The following is a 24,091-nucleotide window of genomic DNA, read 5'->3' on the forward strand; positions in this document are numbered from 1 at the left end:
TTCTGAGTTCTCTCATCTGGGTAAAGGTGACCCAGCTGAAGTCATGAACTTGGATTTTGAAGATGTTCCTCCCACTGAGGGGATCCTTCAAAGAAAACGGGTCAGGTCTGATGAGTGGGGAAACTACCAGAGGAGGGAGAGACGTCTGCGGTCCAGCATGGTCCTAACTGCTCTTAAAGAGCAAGGGGATGGAGAGGAGGCAGATTGCCAAGCAGAACAAAATCACTTGGAGGAAGGAAAGCAGAATTGAGCAGGAAAGAGCTGTAGAAGGATCTCCTGAAACTGAATGTCTGGTGAGCTAACAGCAGCATAAAGTCAGGGGTGCAGGGTAAAGCACCCATGGATGAAACAAATCTATTCATGGTCATTAATGGTAGGGGTTGCTACTGGGGTTGTTTCCTCTTTGGTAGAAGACCTCATAGATGCTGTGGATCTGTCTGAAAGTGCTAGCTCAGCAGAAGCAAGCAGAAATTACCTGGAAAGGTACAGAGCAAATGGGAGCTCTCACTGCACTACACCAGACATCCCTGGTGTGCTCGCACCTCGAATACTGCGTACAGCTCTAGTTCTCCTCCTCAAACAAACAACAAATGAAAGGGAACAGAACCAGGAAAGATGCAGGGAACAATGACAAGGTCAGCAGAGCATATGGAAGAGCTGCTGCCCGGGAAGAGATGAAACAGATTAGGCATTTTCAGCGTCTTCAGAAATGAAACAATTGAGAAGGGAAATACGGCAGAGGCGTCTAAAGCCATGACTGTCACGGAGAACATGAAATTACCATTTCACAGTGTAACTACTAAGGTGAGCATTAAATGGAGCTTCTGAGAAGCGGTTTTAAACTAATGAAAGCTTCTCCCGGTGCATGATTAACCTGTAGAGCTTCTTGCCAAAAGACAGGGAGGAGACCAACAGTATTACTGGCTTCAAAAACCAATTATAAAAATTTGTTGCGGAGAAATCGATCAAGGGTTTTTAAATGCATTGTGAGACATCCCATGGATGAGGAAATCACAGAGCTGCAGGGCACTGGCAGTGGGAGGACAGAACAATGTATGGCTGCCCCTTTCTTGCTCTGTTTTCCAGAGCATCTGTTCGAAGCCAGTGGCATTACTACCAAAGTATGCCTGGAGAAGTCTTAAAAGTTCCAGCTTCTGAAGTGTCACTGTGCTGAAAAATATCCTGAACAACCACTTTTCACTAACTCTGATTCAAGTTATTTGATACATACAACACTAGATTTCTTTCTAATGTCTGGAAATGTAACTACTACCTTGAGCTTTTTGTATATCTGAGGATAAACCTATTGAATGATGGAGCCTATGGGACATCTTTATTTATCTGAATTTGCTTTGGTGAGCTGAGAGGGGGCTGAGGTTTCACCAGGCGAGTTTCCCCACCAGCAGCTGGAGTAATTGGGTTGTTCCCATGCATTCATGTGAGCTTTGTTGCTTTCTGAGCATGGAAAGGCAACTAAGAAATTGGTCTTTCTCATCTGATGTAAGAAATCGAGCTGTCTTTTTTTTCTCTCCTCATTTTCCATTTGCTGTCAGAAGGTGTGTGCGTGATATACTTTTTCCCTGGTAGTTTCCAGCAGAAAATAGCTGCAATCTTTGCCTTATAATGGGCACAATTTTTTACTGGTCAGGAAGAGGCTAATCCTCTCCCTGAATCACCAGACCGAGCAATGACAGGAGATTCCTTACTTACACAAATTGTTGTCGTGTGGCCTTCAGCACCCCCCTGAACTCTTGCCGCAGTTCCCCATCGGCTCCGCACCTTGGTGGAGCTGGGTGAGAAGAAGCTGCGTGTGGTTAGCACGGCTCTACAGCAAGCACTGCTCTTCTGCTACTGCCCTGCCTCACAAAGGGGGGACAAAGGAAGGCACGAATACTCAGAGCATTATGATGACAGCAGGGTAAGCACTTGCACTGTAAAGGGGTGTAATTTTTTAGCCTGTTCCTGAGCAGGCTTTGCTCAAATGGCTCCTGCAAAGAAAGACGCTGGGAAGAAGTGGTTATGGCTTTGCTGAGGAACATATCCTCAATGATCACAGATGGATCCATGGGGTGAAGGTCGGGAAATGAGCCCCGGGTGCTCCCAGGGAGATGTGTAGGTTTATGAAGGGGGGCAAGGTCTGAGGGCAGTACTGGTGCCAGCCTGAACAAAGCTGCCGGGGCTCATGGACCATTTCCCACCACATCCACCTGCACTTGGCCGGAAATGTAATGAGGGCAAAGACTCGCAAAAATGACCTACTTGTGCAGGCTGTTTATCTGCGAACCAGGCACGGTGTTCAAAGGCCTGCAGGTGGTCAATGTAGGTGAAAACAGAAACAGAAGGGACCCAGCACCTTGAAAGATCAGCACCAGCCTTTCTGTGAATACAAGGGGATTGCATTTCCTGCCTGGTCTCTTCTGAGCTTTTGTTGACTTTCTTTTTGGGGCTTTGCTAACTGATAACTCCTGCACATTATGCTATTTTAATGCCTAGCAAAGAGCCTTGTCTGCTAAATCACCTTATTTGTCTCTGTTCGGAGCACAGTGTATTCCTCTTTTTAGTAGAAGGTATTAATTTAAATTCCATAATCCCAAACATATTTTTGTTTCTGTTCTGTGCTTCAGAAGGCCAATGGCATTTTAATTTAATAAGGGAGAAACACACATGACACTGTGTTCCCTGCAACTGTCTTCTGACCTCAATGAGTCTTTCCCAGCTTTCTTTATGTTCCAGCAAATGCAATCCCTGCTTTTATTGAAGAAGTATTGTTCCTAATACCCAGCTTCTACCTGGCAAAACTTAAATATCTGTAATGTTTTCACAGTAACTTTTTAGACGTTATTTGCGTTACTATTTAGTAATACAAGTTTATTGGTGGCGCCTTAGAGAGATTTATGTCCCACTAAAAAATCGTCTGAATATATGCTGGCCTTTTGCAGAGAAATAAATTTTATTTTGGTTTGCTTTGGTTTTGGATTAAAATGAGTTAACTTATCTAGCACTATCTTGATTTATGTCAGCTCCCTTTGTCTTTCCAAGTTCCATAAGATTTGTTTACTGGGAGAACACTTACCTAATTGGGTACATGGTATTACTGAGTGTTTGTGGCATGTACACACTTGAGTCATGCATCACGGTTCCTAAAGAATCATCCTTTGCCGTTTTTATGCTTCCATTTTGCTGTTGAAGCTTACTTAAACCTACTCAGTTTTGAAAGAACGTGTGCTTCTTGCAGTCCTCGTGCCCCTCCTTTAGAAATGCCAAGGAACACTAGCTCGCTCTTCTCACCGGTTTGATTCTGCTCCCCTTTGCTCTTGTAAGGCAGGATCCGACCCCTTTGGAGCCAGCCTCACGCACAAGTGCTGGCAGATCACAACCTATCAAGCCTGGCTCATCGTTCTGGCTGGATGATGATGGAAACCCCTCAAGGAAATAGGGGTTATTTTATTGGTAGTTTTGTGGATTTTTTTCTGAGTAGTTTTTCCGAGAAGTGTTATTTTAATGAACAGAGGTCTCAAACTTCAGCTGCCTGTTGCATTCTAATTTGTTCTTCTTACAGACTTCTGTAGCTTGTCTAAAGCACATCTTTGCATGTCCGAGCGGTAGCACCTACCTCTTCCTACACTGCCTTAACGCAGATAACACCTCAGTGCACCTCTGTCCTGGTACCTGGTGCTGCACTTCAGCATTGGCATCTCTAAATCAGAGCCCCCTCATTTACGGCTCCACGCTGGCTGCTAAGCAAGGAGGGCACCTTGACTTCAGATCTCGCTGTGCTGTCCTTGATCTACCAGATCCAGAATTGTTCTCGTCTCAAACACGCTGCTGGGGCACTTGCAGGGACAGGGCTGTTGCTTTTTGTGCCATTACAGAAGTACCCCAGAACCACCGGTTGTGATTTAGGGCTTCACTGAGCAAACTACTTCTGGCCTTGTTTCAGAGGGGCTACAATTTTCCTCACCGATCAGGTACAGCAGAGAAATGAAAGCCATGGGTGGTGGGGAGAGGTAACAGCTGCAATCCCAGTTTGGTGTCAGCCCTGCTAGGGCCTGGTAGTGCTCCCCAAATGCTGTAGAGCACGCATTGCTGAGGGTTTTGGCTGGAGCAAAGGTCCTGGATAAGTGGGGACGTGCAGAGAGAAGGGCGGTTCTCTTTGGCTTTATTCTGTGACTTGGTGAGTTTGCCAGGTCCTGTGTAATATTGTTTATTAATAACTAATCCCTGGCATCTATGCTACTTTGCATCCTTTTAATGGTGCTGAGCTCTATGCTACTGGCTCTGCTTCTAGCTAAGTGCTGTTTTCGGTGTACTAAGTAGGACGGACTGGAAAATAAGAGCTTCCATTTCATGAAACATTTAGCATTTTCATTTTTTGTTTTGTTTTCTTCGTATTTGAGAGGAAAACTGAAACTGTGGGGGTGTTTACTAAGGGCATGAAAGACTGTGGTGCTCTCACAAACACTGGTTTTGCCACAAATCCTCAATAGCCTCTCGCAGAACAACGTTTTTGTTGCTATCCCTGGTTGATGTGCCTTGGTGCTCCGATCTCCAAGTGTTTATAGCTTTTACTTTTCCATCTTAGTGGGGTTCCCAGTGCTGCAGCCCAGGTGCTGCCTGTGCCTCACTTTTTTTTGAGCTGAGGGGCATCCTGCCACGAGTTAACAACGCAGCCTCTGTCCCCATGTGCACACAGAGCGTGATGTGCTAACTGCAGCCCCCAGAAAAACTTCAGTTTTTCTTTTGAATTTTGATGTATTCGGGTGGAAGAGTTCATGGGAGAGGTGGTTGTGTATTTCCCCTTCCCATGGAGGAAGCTTCCCATGCAGGCTGTGTGGGGTGGGTTTTGTGCTGAGTAGTTCCATAAATCAGCTCTGGGGAGAGCATCTTTCCCCAGGTTCCCGCCTGTGCCCGGGTACAACCTTGGGCTGTGCAGCTCAAACACTGAGCTTGGAGTAAACCTGGCTGTGATGGGTTAAAAGCAGAAAAAAGAGACCAAAGGCTGAGATTGGGCAGAGAGCCCTCAGCCCCGCGCTGTCGCTGTAGCATCTGCGGGTGGAAGCAAGATGCGTAAGTGGGAAAAAAAGCTCCAGAAGTGGAAACAAGGACCCGTAAGCGACAGGAGGCAGGCCCTGCCTGCAGGCACGGCTCCTAGTGGTGCCCGAAGCCGAGAGGTGTGTCCTGGGCCACCGTGCGGGTCCCGTGCCCGGCGCCGAGCGGGGAGCCCCTGCCCGGCGCTGCCCGAGCCCAGCCCGGGGGCTCCCGGCGCGTCCCCGCTGCCGGCGGGGCCGGGGGGCGCCCCCCGTTCCCGGGGGGGATCCCGGGGGACTTCGGCAGGGAGGAAGAGGAGGGGAAGGGGGGGGGTCCCGGCGGGGGCCGTGCCGGCAGGGGGCAGGGCTGGGAGCCGGCCGCTCGCGTTTCTAGGGCTTGACGTCCTTCCAGCTAGCCCGACCCCCTTCCCGGCGCAGCCTGCCCTTCCCCGGCGGAGAAGTCCCGAGAAGTGGCGGCGGGCCCCCAACCCCCCTTCTCCCCCTTCTTCATCCCCCTCCTCATCCTCCCCCGGTCCCCGGCCGCGGCGATGGGCCGGGAAGTTTGGGGCCGAGGGGGGCTCCCGGCGCCCCGCCGCTGAGTGCCGGCCGCTCCGGGGCTGGTCCCTTTTCCGAGCAGCGGGAGGGCGCCACAAAGTGAAATCCATGAGGATTCTCGGGCTTCTCCTGGAGAAAGGCTCGCATATGCTGCAGTGTCTCTGTGGAAGGCGCCTGAGATCCAGCAACAGCCCAGGTGGGGAGCGCGCGTCCTTGTCCCCGCCGCCCTCGGCTCCCAGCCCGGGCGCCGCTCGGCCTGGGCTGGCCCCGTTTCCTCGCCCTCCTCATCCCCTTCCTCCTCCTCTCTTTCCTCCTCCTCCTCCTCCTCCTTCTCCCACAGGTGCCCGGGCTCTGTCCGTGGTGCTGACCCCAAAGCTTCGGCCCGGTGCCTTCCCCACCTTCCCCTCCTGACCTGAGTCCCCCATCCCACCGGCAGCCCCCTCTCGGGTCTCGTTCCTCCCCACAGAGCCCTCTCCTCACGAGCAGTCCCTCATGTGTGTGTCCCCCACCCCATCTGGGACCCCCACCCTAAGCATTAACCCCTGGTCAGCTTAGGGCTGAGCTTCCCCAGGGTGCTCCCAGCCCCACAAGACTCAGGTGTGGGGCTGGGCGCGCTGCGAGAGCTCCCCATCCCCTTTGTTTGCAGTACCAGTGTTTGCTTGGAGGGTGTTGAACATCTTCTAGAGTGGGGATGCCCCGAGGAGCAAAGGGAACCCCCTGGCTGCTTCCGATGGGGGGTGGGAGGCTCCCAGCCTGTTGGGGAAGGAGCATGGCTGGAGGCTGTATGAGGATGGGGTGCTCAGTGGGGTGAAGGGCTGGAAGATGTGCTTGATCCCGAGTTGTAGTAAAGTGGCGTTTGAAGAGGGGATGAAGTATATGAGCGCCTTGGGTTGGTATGGTACCGCTCCTGAGTTTTAGGGTGATCTTACTGAAGTCCTATAAGTGGTGTCTCTGCAGCTTCCTTTGTGCTGTGCATGTTTCAGGAGTCTGCCTTTCCCTTTCTACAACACTGGGTAAACAGTAATGGAAAGAAACTCCGTGTTGTTGTTATTATTTAAGATTTGTAGAAGTTATAAAGCTCAGCCTGCTGCTTTGAGCTTGACTGGGTTTCAGTGCCTAGTTGGCTTTCTGCTGGATCTGCCTATTGAACCCTGACCATTGCAATCTTTGGGCACCGGATGCTTACAAGGATGTCTTTATAGTATCGTTTTGTAATGCTGATGTTGTTTCCTTGTGAGAGATCTCAGCCTCGTGAGAGAGAATTTTCCACACCTCCCGCGTAAGCACTCGCCGTTACTCAGGGAAGAGACGGGCGGTGTTTGGGGAGCTGCTGCTGAGGCGGCCTGGCTTCCTTTAGGCCTTGCTAAGGAGCATCTGTGGCAGCCTCTGACTTCAGTGCACCAGGAGCTGGTTGTAGTGCCCTGGTAGTTACCCTCTTGCGCTGGTTTGGCTTTTCTGACGGATGCCGTGCTAAGACATGATCGATGGATATGTAGTGACCGAATCTTTCCTCATTTCTTCTGCAAAGAGTGATACTGGACAGTGTATAGTCTGTGTTTCATGATGCTGTGCTACAAAGAGGCCTATAAAACCCCACGGGAACGCTCTCCTGTCATTATATCCAGCTGGCCCTGTTCTCCAGGTACTGGGCCTGAACCACCACAAGGCCACCAAGAGACTGCTCCAGCTGTGGCGTGTTGCTTTGAATCAGGCTGCTCAAATATGTTTCATCTTCCTGGCTGCATTTGTTGCCTTTCCATTGGGGTTGGACTTCAATTTTTTAAAAATATGAAAATTTGGGGAAAAAAAAAAAAAAAAAGAAAGCTGCTGCCTATGAGGAGGTCACTGTCTGGGCCTGCTGGAGGAGAGAGCTCCTTGCTACTGCTTCGAAAAGTCAGCATGCCTCAGGAAATAGGTACATGCGCCTGCAACAGCCCTTGAACGTGTGGCATTGTGCCTAGTGGGACTACGCCCGTCAGAGATGTAAACCACCATAAGAATGATAAATTACAGGAGAGGAAGGACCACGGAATCACAGACTACAACAGCAACGGCGTGAAGTGCTGTGAGCTACTTTCATGCCCTTGATCATCTTGTCTGGGGAGTTGTACTGATAGTTTGGCACAACCACCTGGCTATTCGGCCTTTTGTGTACTCAGGTTACCTAAGAGATTGATCAAGACCTTCAGCCTCCTCCTACCTTCATTTTCTTTCATGAAAACAAGTCATAAGGATATAAACGCGTGCTTAAAGTCAGATTCATACTTGTGTGTGGTGCTGACTCAGAGCCCTCGACCACTCCTGAGTGACAGCAACTAAGGCATAATACTTCAAAGAAAAACAGCGAAACACTGAAGGTGGTTGTAGAGTGCTGTGCAGCTCTGTTGTGATGCTAGCAAAAATCTTAGCAAGATTTTTGTTAGCACTCTGCTGAGACACCCCACCTCCACTCGTAGCTGTCTCTAGCCTGCTGTTTTCTTATGCTTCACTTCTGAGGTCTGCTGCCACCTGTCTCAGCCTGTGCAGGGGCAGACTTCTCTGGTTGTTGGAGCAGCACCTTGCAAAATGTGGCTTAATGGGTCCCTAAGGTACCACAGCAGTGCAAGTAATTCATAGCAGTACGGAACAAGAGATTTATTTCTAATCCCTTGTGGATTTCTTTGCAAGTATTTTGGCACAGCGATGTCCTGTCTCATCTTCCATGCACATCACTTGTTATCTCACTTTCACAACTCGTGAGCTGACTGATTGTATTGCACGTGCAGAGTTATTTCCCTTCTGGATGATATCATAATTAATTTTGTTAAATCTTTATTTCTTGGCTAATTTATTTTCTCTGCTAATAAATTTCCCCATTTGCTTGGGATGTGCAGTTTGCCAGAATCACTTTTGCTTTTAGCTTCTAAGTCAACATAATGAAATAGATTGCTACAATGCTAGGCTTGAGATAAACATCCGATAACCACTGAGTCAGAGATATAACTGTGACTGTAGTTACGAAAAAACATTGCAGATGACCAGTACCTGGTTTGCAGGGACTTGATGTAAAAAAAAAAAAAAAAAAAAAAAAGTACTAATTACACTAGTAGGAGCATGAAAACTTCTCCTGGTGAGTATTTCAGCCCTCGTCTGTAAGACCTAGTGTTTAGCTGTTCAAGGGGTTCTGTCTTTTGCCTGTTCTGCCCTAGGCTCCTCTACAGACTCCCCTCTGGGTGCATTATTGCTAAAACCACAGATATTTCTCATGTTGTCTCATCAACTGGAATGAAAGCACCTAGCAGCAACATTTTCAGCTTTGTTTTCAGCACTAGAGGCCTGGCTGTGTTCAGAGACCGATCTATTTTCAAACCTCTGGGTAAAAAGTACCTCTCGGTTTAAATTCCCATTCTGCAAATCGATGCCTCCAGTAGAAATTAAGATCATATTGAAAGTAACCCCTGAACTTGGCCTCACTGGGACTCTAACACTGGTAAAATTTGGAGATGCTCCTGGAAATATGCTGATTGATGCTGGCTTTATGGCAGATTAAAATGCTGTCTGGCACAGAGCGTCTTTATATTTCTCCATGCATCACAACACTAAGCCTGATATTTGGGGCAGTAGCAACGAGCATTCTGTCTAGGTAGGCAAGGTCAGCTTGTGGCTCTGCTATTAGCCTGTCTGTTACTCCCTGTACACATCTCTGCATTTGTCCTGAGACTATCTGGGGCACTGCCATAATGTGCCTGCACTTGCAGATGCAAAAGGACTCACACACGTAGGATGTAAAATTGCATGTTCAGGATTAACGTTGGGTTTACAAGCAAAACTGACGGGCCTTGTTTTGCTTGGCATTCCTTGTTGGGCTTGTGAAGTGATCTGTGTGTGTGTGTGTAGGCTTTACTTATGTACACCAGTTCTGGAAAGTGATGCTGTTGCACTGGGGATCATCGGCATCTTTCCATTCCTGCCACAGCTCCCTTACCTGCCGCTGTTCAAAGTGTGTCAGTGTCCCTGTGTGCATTCTGCTCAGGCTCCCCCATCCCGTTGTGTGTCTTTGTAAAGTTAAATGCATACTGACCAGTGGAAATGAAGTGTGTGTGCTGTTGCAGGGTAATTCCTATTGTTGACACTCATGTGCTAGCTGGAATAATACCTTTGTCTGATTTAGTTTAATTCATCCGGGAGATGAATTAAGCAAAACTATGAAAATTCTTTTTTATTTTGTAATAGGAGCACTCCTCTAGGGTATTATTCAAGAATAGCTATAGCATTTTAAATCCCCGCTTTCCTTTATTCTGAAGTAACCTTCCCATGTAGACATATGCTGAGTATCTCTCCTGGAAGCTGTGGCGCTGGGGTACCTCTGGCCTGTCTGAGCTACAAACAGTGGCTTTGGTAGAGTTCTTACTTGGTGAAATTGCTTGGCATGCAGAAGTTCAGAGATACAGTTTGCAATGATTTTAAAGATTATACGTCTAACTTTTTCTAAGCGTTCATAGCCAGGTAAGTGTAGCTATGTGAAGGAAAGTCTTCAGTTTTCACGCAGGGCTTTACATTTCACTTTGTGATAAAATTTTTCAGAAATCTTCCAAAGCAAAGGTGGGGCTGGAGGCTTCCTGGGTGTGAGGTGTGTGGCTGGCGGCCAGGTGGCTGGACTCCAGAGCTGGGAGTCTGGAGCCTTCAGCAACTCTTCTGGGTCTGAAACTTCTCTGGGTCCTACCAGAGCACCACTGACACTGAGTATTTGTTAAATGCTTTCTTTTGGTGAACGAACAGCTTCAGGCAAAGTAAGCGTCATCTGAGTTTTCTTAGGAAGCTGGAATCAGGGTGAGAGGCAATTCTCTGAAGCAAAGGTAGGCTGCTTTGTGGCACTTGTCATTGAGAGTTTTACAGGGTTTTGCAAAGGAGGGAAGTTTAACTCTTTTTCACCTCCCAAACTAAACTAAGGCAGAGGAAGAATTTGAGTTTAAACACTATGGGCAATTGTAACACACTACAAACTCTAAGTCTGTGTGGGAAATGCTAACCAAAAAGTTTGTGAAAGATTTTTTCTACTTTTCCACTGGTTTTCCTGAATAACTGTGTACACAAATTCTGTCTTGTGTTACTGTTTTTCCAATGTGAAAGTAACAAAATATACCACGCTCATAAGCAGATGCTTAAAACAGCTGACTTTCAGAGCAAAAGCTTTCAACGTAAGAGCTGTGTGAAGATCATTAGGTCACGTCCACTCCAAGACCAAGGAGTTTTTCCAGACCTGGGTCTCAGTTCAGCGAACTGTTTAAGTGCACTCTTAACTCTACGCATGCACCTACTCCCATTTTAAGATAATCTTGTGCTTAGCAGAGTTATTGCTTTAGGTGAGTGGCTTTCAACCTTTTCTATCCCTAAATTTCTTCCTGTTTATCCAACTAATTTGATATCACTGACGGTAGGCTTGCTTTCTGTTTTTCTTTTTTTTTTCTTTTTTTTTTTTTTTTTTTCTGGAGGTATTCACAACTAGTTGCAAAGCACTGTTCATTAAAGAAACAAATCCCATGGCTTTGTTTGTGAGAACGACCTGCTGCTCATTTACTTATTTTGTTCCCAAATCAGTTCACTTCTCCTCACCAGCCCCTGCTGTTGCTTACCAGAAGGAAACTATTCCTTTTTTACTGGCCAAACTGCTGCTTGTCGTAGATGTTTACAGCCAGGTGGTAGAGATATCATCAACAGTTCACCAGGCTTTGAGAGCGAAATGAGATTGCTTATGAGATGGTAGTACACAGGGCTTTCAATTGTACGAAGAGATGTTTGCCTAAAAGGCCTCTAAATAGATTCTGCCCCTCGGAGGAAAAAAGATGCGTAACATTTAATAATAAAAATAGCGTTTCTTCCCTTAGCCTGAAATGGCATGGAAGGAGGTAATCATGTTTTGTACGGCGAAGCATTTTTCTAAATGGCACGGTTGTGCCTTTCGAGTATTGTGGCTGCGATTGGCTGCCGGGCCCATTTGCATGTGCTCAATTGCGGTCCTGGAGATCTGTGACAGCGAGGCAGCAAAGCCAGGCTCAGCTGGGAGCATGGAAGCTGCTGCTAATTTAGTGATGAGCCACCCACGGGCCCAGCGTGAGTCATTAGCATTGTTTTGTTTCCCAGCTTCGGCACTGAATGCTTCCAGGATCCAAGCTGGGGATTATCTCTGGAGTTGTATTTATTCCCTCAAAGCTTTGTTTGTTTCAGATAAGAGGGAAAAATTCCATTCTGCAACCCATGCAATAATTAATTGTTCCCTTATTAGCGTCCCCTTCCTGCTTTAATGTGCATTCACAACCCTTTGGTCACTTGAAAGCTCACTCATGCATGGCACCGCGATTGCGCTGCTCCATCCTCGTTGTGCTGCCTTGTGCACTGAGGGGATGGCAGGCAGCAGCAAGCACGGTGAGGAGAAGTGGCTCGGCTTTGTCAGAGCTGAGCTGGGCAGTTACTGCTCTCCGTTCTTATATGTGCCCCAGTACTTTCCCAGCAAGTCTCTTTAAGTCACAGCTGTGCATGGGAGCAGCTGGGGCATCCCGTTTGTTCCAGGTCAGTAGTCTGAGCTAAGGCCCTATCCCCAGGTGGCACGCCTGGTCCCCTCTTGCTGAGATTGCTCGTGCTCCTGGAGAAAGAACAAGAAAATCCCCTGCCCCATGCTGTTATCATGGCAAATCCAATCAGTTTGGTCCCAGATTTTAGCCCGTCTTCCACAGTGCCTTCTCAAACAGGCTTCTGTGGTGTGCCAGGGACCAGGCAAGTGTGCCTGGGACAGCTGGGCAGGATACAGAGGAAGTGTCCAGGAGCAGGAAAATTGACTCTTTGTTGGGCATACAAAAATGTGGAGAAGTGTTTTGAATGCAAGATTTGGATACACACTGGGTGGGGAAGACATGGACAGTGTCTTTTGTTGAAAAGTGGAATGAAAACCAAACCAAACCGAACAAACAATGGCAGCCCAAAGGGACCAGACAGCCAACGTGCTGTTAGTGTTTGTCTGAATTCCTGTGACTTGCCGTTGCTTACCTTCTGCCATGGTGTTTTTTTGCGGGTGGTGACAGCAGCTTTTCCTTTCTGTGTGGGCAGCCCGGACTCTCTGGTCTCTCCCAGGGGCATGCAGGCCACCATCCTTTAGGAGCAACATCCAGTAGCAGCCGGAGCGTGGTTAAGTGCACCTGGCTCTCTGCAGAATTGCAGCGGTGAAATCCACGTGCAGACCCTGGGGTTTTGGAGGCACCCCCCATGTCCCAGTACACTGTGCTTCCTTACCTGCTTCCTGAGGTTAAAGGCAGCTCCCCAGCATCGCAGTCGGTGTGGTGCTAGGGCTGGAGGCCCTCTTACACGCTGCTTTTGAAGGGCTGATTTCCCCTGGCATTTTTGTTCTGTGTAAGCAGGGTGTAATCTTTGTAAATATTTGGTTGGCTGATCAGACAAATTCGTGTATAAATATTCAGGCATGGCTCGACTTCCTGCTGCTGGGCTCCGGCGTTCCTCTCGGATGACTGGGGTTTATCTTTTATGGATAAGACAAACTCGGTGTGCTTCTTCCTCTGTTTCAGAATTGCTGGCGTTTGTGTGATGAATCCTTTCTGTTCTTACCCTTAACCTCGAGAGGCAGTTCTGGGGACAGGATTCATGTCTCTCAGCTGCTGGCAGGCTGCTCAGCAAGGGAAATGCTCCTTCCCTGCCTCCACCTAGCCTGGTAAATGGCTGACACACATCCTGCAGCATCTTCGGGGAGATCTGTTACTGCCCTGCAGCTCATTCACAGCACCTCACCCAAGAGGTGACATGACTTGTTTATTTTTCAGGGTTGGCTTGTTGGTGGTTTCTTCTTTTTTTCTTTCTTTTTTTTTTTTTTTTTTCTCTCCCCTTTGTTTGAGGTTAGGAAAGGTGAGTTAGAACAATCGGATTCCTTCAGATGACATGTCAAGCGTGACTAAAAAGTACGGTTAAGTGGGAGCATGTCCTTTTCTGGTGAAACGCTTCCGTGAATTAATTTCACTCCTGTTGGGCATTCCTGGATGCTGAGAGCCTCCCTTCTGTGCACGCACAGCCATTGTCCTTTGGGCTGACACTTCCCTGTCTAGCACACTGGCTGACAAGCCCCCAGGGAGGGATCCTCCAGCCTCCTGGAGAAGGCCAGGAAACATGGGTTTGATGATAGAAGTACAGAGAGAGAGAAATGCCAAGCCCGAAGCATGCTGGAAAGGCAGGCGTGTGTCTGCCTCCCATCCAGAAGAGGGAAGGCTGCGTACAACCCCCTTGCACCTGGAGGTGCCACCTCTGTTTCTCTCCTGCCCCCCTACTCACTCAGCTGAGCTCCACCTCTGGTGCCAATTTAAACCTGGTGCCAATTTCAGCCACCAGCCTTCGCTGCTTTGCTGCTCCCAGGCTGTGGAAGGGGAAACCAGCACAGAACTGGGAAGGAGAGCAAGGTAGTGTGCCTCTATTATTTATGGAAACGTTCACTTGGCTGGTAAAACATTGCTGGGTTTAGGCACTGGAAGGATGTGCTTGCTACCGAATAAGCACATTGCACTACTCGCTGCCAAGGGACAGTCTTCTGTTGTAGCACTTCTGTAATCTCTCTTTAAGCCTTGAGACTAGGAGCAAGCATGTCCTACTCCCTGTTTCGGCTTTGCTTTATCCACAGCACTGTTGTGTTATAGTACTGGATCGTCACTGGGTTTGATACAGGCTGGGAAGCATTATTTGGCAAAAAAAAAGGAGGAGTCTCTTTGAAAAAAGCCAGCAAAAAAACTATATGAAGCCAGCATCAATTAACAGAAAAGCATGAGAGCAATTAAAATGGGCCAGAATAAAGTGTCCATTTTCCCCAGTAGTGTTCTTTCTTCATCCACATAAAACAGAAAAAAAAAAAAAAGTGAGAAAACAGAGTAGGGCATGTCCCCCAAATGTTCTCGCTGCTATTTTCAGCTGAGGAAGTTTTCTGAGCCAGTCATGGTTCAGTGTATTTAGAGCTTGTCAGTGGATTTCTCTTCTGTGTGCTTGACCAGGCTCCCCTTGAGTTCACATACATTTTTAACATCCTAATGTCCTGTGGAAAGGGTTTCCCCAGCTCTGCTACCTGACGCACACAGACAGCCCTCCCTTCCCTCGTTTTGCACGTGGCTCCTCCTGGCTTGGTTCAACGCCTCCCTGAGACCAGGCACTGAGCGAGCTGGTGCAGAACTGGTCCTGTCCTCTCTCTTCTTGTGGCACTTGAGATTTCACGGACCTGAGACACATCCCTTCTGAGCTGTCTGTCTTGCAGTCTGAGGAGTCCTTGCTGCCTTTCTTTGAACCGTTTCCAGTTCTGGTAAGTGTTCATTGCAATGGAAGGAGCACAACAGGGTGCACAAACCGTAGCTTGAGCAGTGTGGAGCTGGGCTTCCCCCACAGCCAGGGTGAGCAACCAGAGCATCTGGGCACAACCGAGCTCCTATGGCCCACATCTCCTGCATGGTGAGACGAGCTGCAGTTTAACTCCCCTGATGGTATCGGTGAGATCTCCGGGGAAGGCAGGGAGATGTGCTCAGCCTGACGTTTAGGCTGTGGATGTCCGCGTGTAACCACCCCCGGTGGCAGCACACCTCCTTCTGTCTGTCCCGTCTGTGCAGCACAGACAGTAATGCCCTCTGCAAGGCGGCTGTGGGACCAGCTCACAACCTGTACGGGCCTCTGCAGAACTCCACATTTCAAAGTGGTTTGATGGTACTCCGAGTCTGGACACTGGAACTGGGGAAATGTCTTTGGATTTTAAGTATTTAGCAGAAAACGCAGTGTGAGAATTTTAGAGTACAGATGCGATTCCTCATTCATGCTTGGAAACTCATTTGAGACCCCAACCATTCACTAAGCTCCCATTAAAGGCCCATGCATTATAAATTGCTCGCAGACAAGTATTTAAGGCTCAGTAGGAATGCAGCTTACCAGGGAGAGCACATTGGCCGCCTGCTCAGAGGAACGGATGCAGCCCGTTGCTTTCCAGGGGTTAAGCGTGAGCAGGGTGAGAAGGTGGCCAGCCCGTGGCTGGGGTTGTGCAGCGATGGCTGTGTGGGTGCCTTGTCCTCTCCAAAAATGTCTTGCTCAGGGAAGGTGTCTGACACTGCATCCACAACAGCACTCGTTTTGAAGTCCTCAGTTATATTTTCTGCGTGAAGGCAGAGTCATTCCTGGCACTACATATTAACAGAAGTGTTTCAGGAGGTAGATTTCATAGAAAACAGGGCTTGGGTTGGGGCTTGCTAATCCTCTCTGCATCACCTGCAGCAGTGTGCGAGTGCACGGGCAAAGTGGGCTGTGACCTCCATCAGCTGGTTCATTGTAAGCCCGTGCTTAAGTCATTTGCCAGAACCGTGCTTATTCAGAGAAGGGAAGCTGGCTGTGTTTTCCTTGCTCCAGCTAGGTGAATTACAACATGATTTTAATGATAAAAGGGGAAATTACGCTTTTAAACAATACTTTAAATTTCCATAAAGAATATCAGTAGCAGTCAGGGTGTCAGATGGTAGATAGTTGTGTTTGTACGTGGGTAACAGCCCCTTCAAAGTTACTCGAGACATTCTTTCGTGCATTTGCATTTTTCTCTCTGATTTTTTAAGATGAGAGGAGCTCATTAAACCCAAGTCATTTTACGGCTCGTGTCAATAGAAAACGTTCTGTGAGATGTTCCGAGGGAATTGGTTACAGAAGCATGGGGAAGATGGGGAAGAGATTGTTTTCCTGGCGTGTTCCCGGTATTCTTCGTCCTCTTGCTTTTTGATGACTAAACTGTTCTGTATTTGAAATTAAGAACTGTTGATTGGAAACTCTTGCAAAAGTGAGACAAATGAGGCTTGATTTTGAAAAATGCATTCCTAATTGTTTGCCTAATCCGTGTGTGCAATTAGCATGATTGCCACTGGAAGTGGCCATCTGAGAGCAGTTTGGGAGATTTCTCTCTTTTTCTGCTGTTTTCTCTGTCTCCTCCTTAAGGTGCCAGCTTCTGTGATGTCTAAATATTACCCGTGGAAGTTTAACGTGGTAACATGTTTATTGATCTCCTTTCAACTCTTACCTCTCAACTTTCAGGTGTTTGTTGAAAGCCTGGAGCTGATTATTCCCTTCTGCTTCTTTCTCAAGCCCATTCGACGCGACGTAAGAGAGGTTCTTTCATCTAAGGGGGTGATCTTGCAGTTCAGAGACCCAGATCCCATTGGAGTCTATGGATTCTTAAATGGCAGGAGTAATAGTTAAGCACTCTTCAGGCACGCATAAAGGATTACGACACTCATCAGTCAAATCTCTTGCTCCCTCCTGAGGAGACCTGTGCATGCAGGGAACATTTACCGGTGTCAAGGTGGCATTTCTGTTTTGTTTTGTCTGAAATGTGATCAATTAAAAAAGAAAGATGAATCTCCTGAGCATTCTCTTCAGAGAGGCTGAGAAACCTGGTTCAGGTTAGGGATTTGCAGGATGTGTTCAGTCTTTGGACAGGCCTGGAGGCTGTTCTCATGGGAACACGGTACTGTGCTCCCAACATCTGTGATCTATGTGCGTGTACTCTTGTTCCCTCCCTCTGCTAATGCTACTCTGGGGTGACAAGCTAGAGCAGGAAACTAACCTTATTTCTTTATTTTTAAATTATTTTTGTTAAGGCTAATTTTCAGTCAGATCAGTTATTTTAGCTGAGTCAATGTGGGGCCACACAGGTGCTGCTGCTGTGGGGAGGGAAGGGGCAGGAAAGGTGCAGAGGAGCCGGTCGTATGGCCCCCAGCAGCGGGATACGCACCCCTCCTGGTGACATTCACGTTGTGATCACTGCTCCTGACACGTTCTCCATCCACAGACACAACGAAGTCCCAGCTGAAGGCTCAGTGCCTCTCCTCTTGTGGGATGTGACTCAGAGCGCGAGGTGCAGAGGTGGGAGAGCCGCGGTCGGCAGCGCTGCGGGAGACAAACATCCCCTGGCTCATTAATCACGGGGTGGAGAACACGCTGCCTGATTGCTTATTGGCTGTGGCCTTTCATTAAGCGTAAACTTAATTTTCCCATATCGACAGCTGCCTGATGGAGGGGCCGTGCTGTGTGGCAGGCACTGAGGTGCTGAAGGCAAACCCCCAGATACAGCCGCATGGCAGGAGTTACACCAGCAGTGCCCTTCCTTCTTTCCTTCTCCTCCACGCTCTCTCTCCTTGCTGAGAAGAAACAATTGCTGTGGATGAGGTGTTAGACGTGCCAGTCCTGGGTGGTTAGGAACTGGGGATGTTAATGTGCTTCAAGTGGGACAGCTGCTTCTTGCTGCTCCTTGCTCATTCCTGGCCTAGGTTGGGACTGATTTAATTAGAGAAATGTGTTACCACTGCCAAAGAGTCCTCTGAGCCAAACAAAACCTTTGTTTTCTTCCTGCCCAGTCCTTCTGATCCATCCCAAAGCACCCACGTTTATTGCTATATGAGGAAAAACATTGGAAAGAATCGGGCAGAGCAGATTTGGAGGGGAGCATCCGTTCCTGCTGGCCCCAGCAGCGCTCTTCCCACGCCCCGGCCTCTCCATCAGCACAGCTCCCTCGAGCATCTCCCCTGCTCTTTCTGCGAGCTGCTCCAGCCCCTTCCAAACATATAATTATACACATGAAAAAATAAACTTGTTCTTATTCGGCACCTGATAAAATGGTGACTCAGGCATTTTCATTTCGCATTGGAAATGCAAGTCCTCTGGCACTGAGTACTCACCAGCACGCAGCCTGAATCTTAAAAGGAGCTGTGTCTGCCCACTGGGAGGGCAGATACAGAGGGGACGAATGCAAAAGGTCACGCAGGAGCTTTCATAAGTAACTTCATTTGACCCCAGGACTAAGTAAACCAAGGCCACGTACCTGCCTCTGCACTTGCCTTTGCCATGTAGTTACCTCAGCAAGACCCTGACCTACACACAGCACTGGGCTGTGGAGATTGGTCTTCATTTATCCATTCCTGATAGATAGGATAAATATCCTGCCCTTGATATCAGGCAGCCCACAAAGGGTTTTGGCAGCCAGGCCCTGCTGAGGGGTCTGTGTTCTGCCAGCTGTGCAGGAGAGCAAAGCACCAGGGGTCATGCAGGGGAGCGCAGCAAACGCTGCCACTCTCAGCCTTCGTTTCACCCACCGGGCAGCTCTTGTGCAGTGCCACAGCCTTGGCAGGAGGTGGCACAGCCCAAGGTATGGGAGAGCTGCTGAGCTTCCACAGTCCTGGGGCATCTCCTGAGCGGTGGGACTCCACTCAGTCCTGGCACCACAAGCTGGTGCAGCACGGAGAGATGCCACAGAAAGCAGAAGAGCAGCAGGGAGAGGTCTCGGAGCAGGCAGTTTCTGGAGTTCAAGGCACATAGTGGAGCAAGGACGCCTGGTTGGGTTTGGGATGGCCCTTGTGAACGTGGTGCTGACCTCCTGTTCCTATTACAGAGATATTTCTGTGCTGTGTCAGGAGATGGCTGCTGTGCAGGCTGGAAGCAAGGTGCTTGCTGAAAGGCATAAATCTTCCTAACCAGTTTCAATTGAGTTATTTTTAAGCTCAGGGCAGGCAGTGCTATGAATCCCATCCCATTAGGGCTGGAGGACAGGCAGCCAGCTAGACAGGCTCTCTGGAGCACAAGTCCCCCCCTTCCTCCCATCCTTGTGCCGAGCAAAGAAATTCTCTGGGCTGTGACGAGTGCCAGGGTGATGGGGGCTGCCACCGAAGCAACGCTGCCCTGTCCCTGCCAGGCTTTGTGAGGCAGGGACTTAAAAGTCCTTCCAGTAAGCTGGGTACATACGGCATGTTGTGTGATTTTGGTTTAGAATTAAGAATTCAGAATTAATTTAGAATTACTTAGACACTGTTTTGTTGTACGTGCCTAGAGCTGTAGCAGTATTTATATGGAACAGGTGCTGCATTAAGAAAGGAGGCAACAGATGTACAGATCTATGGTTTTGCCCTTGCTTTTAGCTGCAGGCCCCTGAGAACTTTACCAAAATCAACTATTTGTTATATCTGCTCACATAATTCAGGAACCAGAGGCAGCAGGAGGCAAAACCAAAGTCTCCCTGCTTCTCCTCCTTGTGCCCACCCTGGCCCCAAGCCCAGCACCTCCTGGCAGCTTTTCCCAGGAACACACCGAGGCAAACCCAGACCTGGGGCTCATCCCTCCAAGCATTTACCCTGACATCAAATGCTGATGGAGCTGAGTAAACAGGGACCCCTCGGGGGAAGGACTGTAACATCTCTGACCGTGAGCCAGAATCCTTTAATCATAAGGAGATAATCCACTGGGTAATTTGAGGCCAGCACTCTACAGGGCATGGGGGCTGCCTTCTGGCTTTGCTCCTAAGGAGTCAAAAAGTTCTCTGGAAACTGCTGCCCTGGTGAAGGAAACAGAGGGGAAAGCTGCTAGAAAAAGACAATTGGATTTGGGCTTTTAGTTTTCCCCACAAGATCGTAACTTGCCCAGTAAAATAAAAATAAAAACCTTGGTTTGGTCTCTCTTTTAAGGCTGTTAGGGAAAAAGTTGTTCCACGTTGTAACGCCTCACGATGATGGTTTTGTCTGTGCTGTAATATTCATAGAGTGAAGCATAATGAGGAACTGGGAAGAGCATTTTTATGTAATTTGTGATACCTGCTAAGGCACTTTGCATGCTTATCTCAATGAAGCACTTGTGCAGGGCTCCGTGCTGTTTCTGCTTCTTGTGGCACCGTGCAAATAGCTGCGTAATGGTCGGAGCAAAATAAAGCAAATGAAATTTTGGGAGCAGAGATGCTGATGGGGGGTATCCACTGTGAATTCCCAAGGGCTGGGGAGCAGGAGCCCATCGAGCCTGCTTGGAAGAGCAGGACTGAACCCAAGCGTGTCCTGGTACGTTTCTGTAGGGGAGCAGGGCATCATGCCACGAGGCCGCCTCATCGACCGCCTGCCCGCGGCTCGCCCCAGGCCCCTGCTGCTGCTGCTGCGCTCCTCCTGGCTGTGATTGGGGTGGGAGCAGCCAGGGCTTTGAAATGTTCAGTGCGGTATGTTATAGGGCTGCTTGTGCTCAGAGCTCCCCAGCCTTAACTGTGGGTGTGCTGCCACAAATGGAGCACGCATCCAAAGGATGCGAGACTTCTCTCTGCTTTCCAAAGCACGCACCGCTCTTCCTACCTCCTTAATTTTCCATCACCTGCACATTACTGGTGCTCTCTAAAGGCCAGGAAAAATAAGCCCACCTTCCAGTTGCTCTCTGCTGTGCCTGCTGGCACCGCACCGGCCTCCTGTGGGCATTGCTGTGAATGTCACCGCCGCGGCCACCCGGCAGCTGCTGGCAGGGGGAGCTGTTTGCTGTAGAAGCAGGGAAGCACCAGGGCTGCTCGGTGCCCAGATGCTCTCCAGGAGCTTACGTTTAATCAAGAGTGGGTATCCAGGCTCTTTTCAGGCAGGTGCTGGGTGTTTGGGCTTTCTGAGAGGTCTGCGAGTGCTGCTGGCTGTGTTTGTGCAGCTGCGCTTTAAACACCATGCATCAGGTCCTGTTAGTATGCAGAGCTGCCAGCTTCATTAAGTTAATTATGCCCAGGGCCTTTCCTTCACCTGGTATAATGAGGAGTCACAGCATCCTCTGGATGCCTCCCCGTGGCTGCTGAGCTGGGGAGCTGCAGGGGATTGTCCTCTGCCCCCGCAGCCAGCAGGGCTGGGGAGGGGGCCGCTGCCCTCACCTGCAGAGCCAAATGCCAGGAAGATGAAGTTGAGCTCATGAGAGCACGTTTTGGTGCTCAGACAAGTCGGGTTTTAAGCTGTAGGGACAGGAACTGCTCCTCGGCCTTCCCAAACCTTCCTCCCTCCGTCAGCAGCCAAATCCCCGGAGCAGCAGCAGCCCTGGCTGGGATAAAAGGGCCACACGCTCTGCAGCATGTTGGTGACACGGTGGCAGGGACAGATTAACCCTCAGCGGCACAACCAGGATAGTGATGGCAGCTGGTGGGCAGCTGAGAGCCCCCTCCCTTGGGGGGACAGCCTGAAAATGGGCACGTGGCCCTGGGAGCTCCAAACAGCCCTGCTTAGAAGTCCCTTAACCCAGCGTCCACCAAGCCCAGCCTGCTTCACTTCTCTCCGCTCCTCTCTTTGGACCCAGCACAGGAAGGCCTTTTCCACGGGGACCGGAAAATGAAAGCACTTCTGAGCCTGGTTTGTGATGCGTGTGACATCTTTAGTGAAAATGAACATTTTTCCTGCAGCGTTAGCAGACATTTGGGTCCCAAGTGTAGTTAACAAGAGGTTTCAGCCCAGCAGCTCTCACCAAGGAGCTTGGGAAGCACCTGCAGAAATGCACCTCTGTGCCCCGCTCCCAGAGCCGTGCCCCCATGCCCAGCAGGTTTCCAGCCAGCCTCTTAATTCATTAACAACGTTCCAGAGTAATGATAATTAGTTATTCATGAGGAGTCATTTTGGCTTTTCGTGGGCTGCCAGAAGGTGCCTGTGGGACCACGAGGGGCAGCCAGGGAGGCAAGACCCGGGATCGCTCCATGCCAGCTCTGTGCTGGGTCGGAGCCTGAGCCAGGACCCTGCTGGAGCACAAGGGGCTGCGCTGCCATCTGGTCACACCACTGTAACAGGCATTAGTGAGCACCAGGAAAGCCAGAAGAACTCTGTGAAATGCAACTGTCCCATAGAGCCCCTAACTACTTCCTCTGGCGTAAAAGCTAACGAGGTGCAGCGCTGTGCTCTCCGGCCGTTTTATTCCCAATAAAGTTAATGCTGAAAACAAAATCCGCTGGAAAAATTGCCAGGAGGCGGGCACAGCACCGGCTCGCTGAGGCCTTGCAGCATCCTGCCCCTACTTGTTAATTGCTGTGATCAATGGCACTGCAAAGGCCACGTCCCAGGGTAGGAAACGCCTAATTGTGCAAACAGGCTATGCTGGGATGGCAAATAGCACCCGGGAGAGAAAGCGGTGATGCGTTAGAAATAATGGGCTCTGGGGGTGATTTTACTGGGCAAGGTAAACTCAAAGATTTATGTAAATAGGCCAGAGATGCGAGGGGCTGCTCTGTCGTTCCTTTGTAATGTATGTGCTAGTCGGAGAGCAGCTGGCAGCGAAGTCCCAGCTTTTTCCAGCGTGAGTTCGTTTCAGCTGTGGCTCTGCAGTACTTGTTCCGTGCGAGCTAAAGCAATGTCCAGCAGAGAGTGTGGAGAGAAATGGGTGTTCAGGCAGGAATTTCTGCTTCTGTGTCTCTGTTCTGTTCATTTTCTGCAAATTTTGAAGATCTCCTCAGGAATAAATATCGGGTAAACCTGTTTCCAGAGAAGAAATACAGAAGCTTTGCCCCCATGATCTGATCTCAGTTGTTGCTGCAGTCGGGATGTGGGACCAAGCCTGTGGAAATTTCCTTTTCCCGAGTGAGCTACTAGCTGGTGCAGCACAAACTGATTTTTATTCCATTAAAATGGAATATAGCGCTGGATATTAATGCTGTGGTGGAAAGCTGTACGCAGCCCTTTTCCTACGTTAATTTCCTATTTTACAGGACAAATTACAAACGTCGGGCTTGCATGACTGGCAGAGCAAGGACTGCTGGAGGCAACATAAACAAATAGTGCTGAATAACAGCGAGCAGGGACTTGCACAGCTCACAGACAAATGAACAAGCAATGCAGCAAAGGCCAAGCTAGTTAGCTAATGTTTTCCTTTGCAATCTGTGCGTCTACACTGCCCTGTGGGTTGTGATACCCAGCACTGATGGGGCAGCGCTGCCTGGTGTCCTCTGCTGCTGGGTGATGTGCCCAGGGGTGCTCGCCGCGTCTCCCTTGGGTGTGTATCCTGACAGCGGGGCTCTGAAGCTAAGCTTCGCTGTTCGGGTAGGATGACTACGGTAAAAATGGGTGGTGAAGGAGCAGAAACGGTGAGGAGCGCAGGGAATGCACGGGCAGCTTGAACTAGTGCTGCACAACAGGGCTGGGCTGTCATGCAGTGCCGAACAGGGCGGAGGGATAAAGTGCAAACTCTTGGTCTGAAACTCCAACAGAAAGAAATGCTTTATCTCTGACTTGTTGAAAATACATTGAATAAAGCGCACTGAATAAAAGAACAGCCAGGCATTAGACTTACAGAGAAAAACTCCTCTCCCCTAGGAAATGGCATCTGGGGGCTCGTCTCGCAGCCCTGGGGCAGCTCTTGAGGGGTGCAGCTGCGCTGCGTGCGTGCTGGCCAGCAGCAGGTGGCAGTGAGCTGCTGGCTGTAGCAGGGGATGTCGCAGGGGCAGCAGGTCCCCGGTCCTCCCTGCATCCTCACTGTGGGGACACAGGACAAAATATGGCCTGAGAAATGGCCTGTCTTTCCTGGGGAAGTCCCTGAGCCCTCTCCTCGGAAGGCGCAGATCATCTCTCTCTCCTGTCACTGATTTCAAGGGCAGGCGTATTTTCTAAACTCGAGTTGAAATGGTTTGCTTGAAGTTTCTGTTCAACCGAAAACTTCCAGGTTTCAGGGTTTGGGTCAGGAAAGTTTATTTGGGGTGTGGTGAAGGTGCTGATTTGCTGCACGCAGCC

General features: G+C 49.4%; 1 protein-coding gene across 5 annotated transcripts in view; it reads left to right on the forward strand.

Moving 5' to 3' along the window:
* FGF12 (fibroblast growth factor 12) overlaps nucleotides 1–24,091 on the forward strand; it is a 222,217-nt gene that overhangs the window by 87,261 nt on the left and 110,865 nt on the right. The window contains exon 1 of one of the 5 annotated variants that reach the window (XM_084529514.1): nucleotides 5,755–5,778. The exons of the other annotated variants lie outside the window; for them this stretch is intronic. The gene's annotated coding sequence lies outside the window, so the exon portion shown is untranslated. Of the gene's footprint in view, nucleotides 1–5,754; nucleotides 5,779–24,091 lie in introns of those variants that run through there. 5 annotated transcript variants of the gene reach the window in all.

This window comes from Aythya ferina (assembly GCF_964211825.1).
Source record: "Aythya ferina genome assembly, chromosome: 9".
Taxonomy (NCBI): domain Eukaryota; kingdom Metazoa; phylum Chordata; class Aves; order Anseriformes; family Anatidae; genus Aythya; species Aythya ferina.